Here is a 6943-nt window from a genome sequence, read left to right as displayed (position 1 = left end):
AAAGATTACTAAAAAAAAAAGTACTCATAGCATCATTAATACAAAATTACAAAAACAAGGCAAATTTTATTTAAAACACTTTAGAGTGCTTTTAAATACAGTTTCCAAAGAAGGGAATACGTGCATGTATTCTATTCTATTGGGGCTTCCCTGCTGCTGCTGCTGCTGCTAAGTTGCTTCAGTTGTGTCCGACTCTGTGCGACCCCATAGATGGCAGCCCACCAGGCTCCCCCGTCCTTGGGATTCTCCAGGCAAGAACACTGGAGTGGGTTGCCATTTTCTTCTCCAACGCATCAAAGTGAAAAGTGAAAGTGAAGTCGCTAAGTTGTGTCTGACTCTTAGCGACCCCATGGACTGTAGCCCACCAGGCTCCTCCGTCCATGGGATTTTCCAGGCAAGAGTACTAGAGTGGGGTGCCATTGCCTTCACCCAGGTGGTGCTAATGGTAAAGAACCCACCTGTCAATGCAGGAGACATAAGAGACACAGGTTCAATCCCTGGATAGGGAAGATCCCCTGGAGGAGGGCATGACAACCCAGTCTAATATTCTTGCCTGGAGAATCCCTGGACAGAGAAGCCTGGCGGGCTACATCCATGGGGTCACAGAGTCAGACACAACTGAAGTGACTTGACACGCACTCAATGGCACCCCACTCCAGTACTCTTGCCTGGAAAATCCCATGGACGGAGGAGCCTGGTGGGCTGCAGTCCATGGGGTCGCTGAGAGTTGGACACGACTCAGTGACTCCACTTTCACTTTTCACTTTCCTGCATTGGAGAAGGAAATGGCAACCCACTCCAGCGTTCTTGCCTGGAGAATCCCAGGGGCGGCGGAGCCTGGTGGGCTGCCGTTTATGGGGTCGCACAGAGTCGGACACGACTGAAGCGACTTAGCAGCAGCAGCAGCACACATTCTAATGCTGCGGGAAACCACAAAATGCTCGTCATCTGAACTCCTACTGATCATAGAGGTGGCATAAGAAGCCACGACTAGGAGAATAAAACAATGAATCTCTGTGACCAGCTACAGCAAACCTAGGTCACAGGCACTGACTAGGAGCCTGTGCTCAAGACAGAGCCAGTAATCAAAGAGCCATCATGAGTTACGGAGCACACAGCCAGTCAAAGCAAGTCCTGAATCACACAAAAAACAGAGGCCAAAGCAAGGCACGGAATCAAGAATCAAGCCAAAAATTCAGAATCATACATATGGAGCACCACACTGTCCACTGGTCATTTGAGTGGATCTAGCTGCAGCAAGAATAGTGTGTGTTAACAGCAGGTAGATGAGTTCCAGCCTTCCCTTCCATGCCAGCAGCCTCCCAGAGACTGGTAACAAAACATGCCATTCATTTTTCCCACTATCCATTAGCTGGGCTTCAGGAGGAAAGCCAGACTAATTATAGATTAAATAAAGAACTTCCATTTTCTCTTTGCGTCTGAGCTGTAGTGTGAGTTAAACTTCTACCCTGTTACATTAGGTCTTGGCTGGACTTCAAGTGGAATTAAAGGGCAAAGCAAATGTGAAGTTAAGCTGAGAATGCCCAGCTAGTCAGAGAAGTAATAGGAGACAAAATTAAAAGAAAAGAACAACAACAACAAAAAAGAACACACATTCTTTCCTTTTTACAACTTTATTAACATATAATTCACATACTGTACAATTCACCTATTTAAAGTATATAATTTAATGGCTTTTAGTATATTAACAAACTTGTATATCTATCACCACAATCAATTTTAGAACTTTTCATTATACCAAAAAGAAACCCCACCCCTCTTAGCCAGCACTCTGGGCAACCACTAATCTACTTCCATCTGTAGAGAACTGCCTATGTGGAAATTTCACATAGGATTGCACAATGTGTGGTCCTTTATGACTGGCTTCTTTCACTCAGCCTCTTTTCAAGGTTTATCCATGCTGTACCATGTATCATTACTTCATTCCTATTAATTGCTGAATAACATTCCACATTTTATTTATCTATTCATTAGTAAATGATTATTTAGGTTTTTTTCTACTTTTTGGCTATTCTGAATAATACTGCAAAGAACATTCATGTACAAGCATAAGCTCTAGTGTGGACATATATTTTCATTTCTCTTCTGTATACCTAGAAGTGGAATTGTTTAATCATACAGTAACTCTATGTTTAACTATTTGACAAACCGCCAGACTGTCTTCCAAAGCAGCTGCACCATTTTTCATTCCCACGGCAGTACAGAAGGGTTCCAGTTTCTCTATGCTCTTGTCAGTAGCTGGTTTTATTAATATCTGTCTTCTTCATTGTAACATTCTATCCCCTATTTTAAATCTTAAACAGACCTTTTGGATCTTTGGGTCTGGTAACTGAACCAGCTCCCTGGTTAGAGGAGCCCACTTACAAAAGGTAAAAGGCTGAACACACATATACCAATGACCAAGCAGGAAAGAAAAGGCCAACGTCAGGGCACCCAGTCCCTTCTGAGTATAAACACAAAGGAGGACTTCCCTGGTGGTCCAACGGTTAAAAATATGCCTGCCTATGCAGGGGTCACAGGTTGGATCCCTGGTCCAGGAAGATTCCACATGCCTCGGAGCAACTAGGCCTATCTGCCACAACTACCGAGCCCACACTCTAGAGCCTGCAAGAGCTGGCGATGAGAGAAGCCACCGCAACGAGAAGCCCGTGCACCACAACTAGAGAGGAGCCCCTGCTTGCCCCAGCTAGAGAAGGCCCATGACCAGCAATGAGGACCCATCACAGCAATGAGGACTGAGCACAGCCAAAAATAAACAAATAAAATTAAAAAAAAAAAAAAAACACCAAAAAACACAAGGCCTGGCATTGACACTGCTTCTAACTGAACTTATTCAAGGCATGGCAAGGGCAGGATATGTAGGTAAGAGATGAACAAAGGTTGAAACATCATTTGAAAATTAACTGGGTGGGGGAATATGGAGCCAAACTTATCTTCTCTCCTCCACTCTCACTTGGATTTTTCCACCAGACAGCACACACTGAGTACATATTTGAGAGTTCTTCTTCTCCTTTAAAGTTATATGGTTCCATGATTTTCTTTCCTGAAGTACAATTTAAACTGAATGTACTATGTATCTCTTTTATAAACAGAAGCCTTTGTCTTAAGGCTCAGTTGAAATGCTTTTAATGTTTATTTAAAAACATTTTTCTTTTGATGATCCTGAATCTTGTTATAGTAACTTTAGCATTAGCATTAGTATTTCCTGGAAGTCACTAAAAGTTCCTGAAAGTTCACCCAAGCAAGAAAGGTGAATATGGTTAAAAAGGAAAAACTAAGAAGTGCATAGATTACTTATTTAGCTAGCAAGAGAACTGTGTTCTTTCATCCTTGAGAATCTTGCTTCCAATATAGTGATCATATCTGAAAATACAGGGAAAAAATTATAAGGATGGAGGATTCAAAATAAGGAGGACTGATTCCAAATACAATATGAACCGGTCAAATTAGAAGATATTAGAGAGTGTTACACATGTTTTTTCTTACTTAATGTGGAAGGAAACCACAATGAATACGTGGCTAATAAGGCACATTCTGGGCCCTAGCATTACTGGTTCTTCAAGTCAACAGATATTTGTTGTGTATCTGCTATGAGCCTGAAACTCTGCTAGCTTTGCCAAAATAAATAAGACAGAGTCTCCGCTGGCAAAAAGCAGCAGAGGGCTTGGCCTCTGCCACACAGATGCAAACACATTATTCAGCTGCAGTACCCTGGGACCATCCTACAGGTCTGACAGGAAAGACACAGAGTGGAAATTCTGAAGAAGGGTGATTTACAGTAACCTCAGCTACAGTGAGAGGCGAACAGGATACGGATGGCAAAGGAGCAGGGGACGTGCCAGTGAACTCAGCCTCATCAAGAACACGAAGGATCTCATGAAGCAGAGACAGGCAGGGACATTGGTGAAAATACTCGTGGGAGAACAAATGTGTGGAGATTTACACAGTGTAACCACATAAAACTGCCAATAGTCAGTCACTTTCTGGTCTACAGACATAGTATCCTCATATGGTTCCAACTAACACAAAATAATCCCCACTGGTGTGTTGGGTGAATGTTTAGGAGAACTAGTTAGGAAAGTAGTTGGGGTCAGAGTAGAAAGGCCTTGAATTGCCTTCTAAGTTTCAACTTTGTCCCACATGTGATGGAGGCAGTCAATTCACAAAAAGAACTGAACAAATGGTTAATAAATGTATTTTTAAATATTTAAAGACTTTTGGATTTAAAAGAAAACTATGTATCATTTTCAGTACCACAAATTTTAAAAAGTTAATAATATTCAGTGCTAATAAGGTCTCAAGGAAAACAGGATGCTCCCATACACTGCTGCATGTGTAAACTGGAATATTTCTGGAAGGCAATCAGAATACCCTTTGACCAAGCATTTCACTCTTAGAACTTTATCTTAGAGAAACAGTCAAGGGTATTAACCGAAACAAGGAAAAAAGTTTTGCCATCAGGATATACTTAATGTCCAACAACAGCAAGTTGGTTAAATGAATCATGAATCAGTCTTATAAGCGAACATTATACAACTACTTTAAATATTCAGAGGAACATGTGAGCATTCATGGAAACGCTCACAAAATTTCTATTATATGAAAAAATTTGGATATGAAATGTTATATGTATCAGACCTCTTAAGAGCTAGGTTAAGACTGACTAAATTAGAGTTTCAGAGCTGCTATTTAGCCATATGACCTTGAACATGTAACCTGTCCTCTCTGCAGCTCAGTTTCATCATCTGTAAACTGGAAATAATACCAGTATATAATATACATAAAGCACTTTGAAATCTGCCTGGCACACAGTAAGCACTACCCAAAGCTAGTTATTGTTAATATCTAAGAGTTAGCTATTGTTAGTACCTAAGAGTTAGTTATTATTAACATCATTAGTGCTCATTGCCAGTAAATTAATTTAACTTTTAAACTAATTTAAGAAGTAAAGGTGGGAAGACAAACCACGGGGCAAGAACCACACCCAACACACCCTGCAGAGCTGTTCCTGTGAAGTCATCACGGCAGCTGCCAAGCACTGACCCCATGGCTTGCACTGCCAAGTCTTCAGATGCCGGACACTGCACACTGCCCCAGAACAGCTGTCTCTGCTGCCACTGGAAACCGGATGCAGCTGCCATCACTCCTGTGCCCTGGCCAGAACGGATTCTGCGTCATCCCTGCTGCTTTGAGTCACCAGGTCCTGAATCAAAGCCTAGAGGATGCATCTGCTTGGCTGCACCAAGTCCTCAGTTCCCAGCTGTAAGGGAGATTGAGCAAAGGAGCATTAAGCATTTTATCATATAGAAAAGGCAGATTCTACTTTGTAAGTCAGAGGATTCAATACACTTGGCAAATTTTTACACTGGGAAACAAAAGAAAGCTGTAAACAATCCTTTCAGGGTTTGAAAAACACAGATATAACCTGAACATATATTTACAACATAGAAACAACTAAAAGGAAATACATATATATTAATATATCTCAAAGTATTAATGACCATGTAGCTGATTTGAATTTTTTATTTTCTGACTCTGTAACTTTCCAAATCTTCTATGACATAGAAAAGAAATTTTTTCTTTTCAAGCAAGACTAGGGCAATATTTAATCTCTATTTTTGAAAGAGAACTGAGTCTCAGATTTGGCCATGGGCTGGGAAGTGGGCAACTAGGTCAGGTGGCCACTGTCAGCCTAGAGCCGAACCTTGTTCATCGAAGAGCAGTCAGTACAGCAGCACATCAGCCTGACTCAGAAGCATACTAGAAATGCATAGTCTCAGGCCCCATCCCTGATCTACTGAAAGCAAAGAGGAGGATGGTTAAAATGATATTCTAAAAGGATGAGCAGCAAGGCTTGACATCTGACAATGTGAAAAAAACAGTCACAAATGATTACAATACTTGGAAACAGTTCCAAACTTGGAAGAATGCAGAGTCATTAACAGAAATGGGATACTGGAATAGGAAAGAGTTTCAAAGGAAAAAGGTAAATGTGATTTTAGATATAAGAGGTTTGAGAACTTGAAAGATGGCCAGATGGATGTAACCACCCTGGACAATGTAGAACTGGGAGCCAATAAGAAATGTCAAGATTGGGGACTTCCCTATGGTCCAATGGCTAGGACTCTGGGCTTCCAATGCAGGGGGCCCAGGTTCTATCCCTGGTCAGGGAACTAGATCCCACATGCCACGACTAAAGATCCCATGTGCCACAACTGGGACCCAGCACAGCCAAATAAATACACAAATTTAAAAAAGAAAATAAAAGAAATGTCAAGATTGGACTTCCACATTTGAGAGCAATCTAAAAAAGGAGGTAACAGAAGCCATAAAAATGGATAAGAGAATGCCAAGCGAGAGAAGAAAGCCAAGCAAGATTCTTTGTTAATATCTGTATCTTGGAAATAGGCGAGGCACGGAAATCAGAAAATGGGTGGCCCAAATTAAGATCATCAGGAAATTACAGAGCCAAAGAAAACAAAGGACATCAGGATGGAGGGGACACATGTACACCTATGGCTGATTCATACTGACGTATGGCAAAAACTATCACAATACTATAAAGTAATTATCCTTCAATTAAAATAAATAAATATTTTTTTTAAAAAGAAGAAAAATTACAAGATTAAAAAAAGAAAACAAAGGGCAGATGTTTCATTATAATTAAATTCTTCTCTCCTTTCATGACAAATTAGGAGTGGTTTATATAGTTATACTTACATTAGACTTGACAGTGATAGATTAAAGGAGATCTTAATTCTTGAGACATAGAATGTCCACAATATTTGGAAAAGAACACTGATGCTTTGGATGTTATAGTTATAGGTCATATCATCAGGAGATATTCAAAGCTTCTGTGTCATTTTAAAAAGTTTTTAATGAAAAATTTGAAATTTTTCAAGTAAGTGTTGCAAATCAAGTA

General features: G+C 40.5%; 1 long non-coding RNA gene across 1 annotated transcript in view; it reads right to left on the bottom strand.

The window, feature by feature from the left end:
• Positions 1–1623: 1623 nt before the first annotated feature.
• Positions 1624–6943, bottom strand: part of LOC105610279 (uncharacterized) — a 73580-nt gene continuing 68260 nt past the window's right edge. Inside the window, exon 3 of the long non-coding RNA XR_009600355.1 lies at positions 1624–5281. This is a non-coding gene — a long non-coding RNA (uncharacterized LOC105610279). The remainder of the gene's footprint in view (positions 5282–6943) is intronic.

The sequence above is a fragment of the Ovis aries genome, chromosome 4, assembly GCF_016772045.2.
Source record: "Ovis aries strain OAR_USU_Benz2616 breed Rambouillet chromosome 4, ARS-UI_Ramb_v3.0, whole genome shotgun sequence".
Taxonomy (NCBI): domain Eukaryota; kingdom Metazoa; phylum Chordata; class Mammalia; order Artiodactyla; family Bovidae; genus Ovis; species Ovis aries.
Note: the sequence above shows the minus strand (reverse complement) of the source record. Positions and strands in the feature narration are given on the sequence as shown.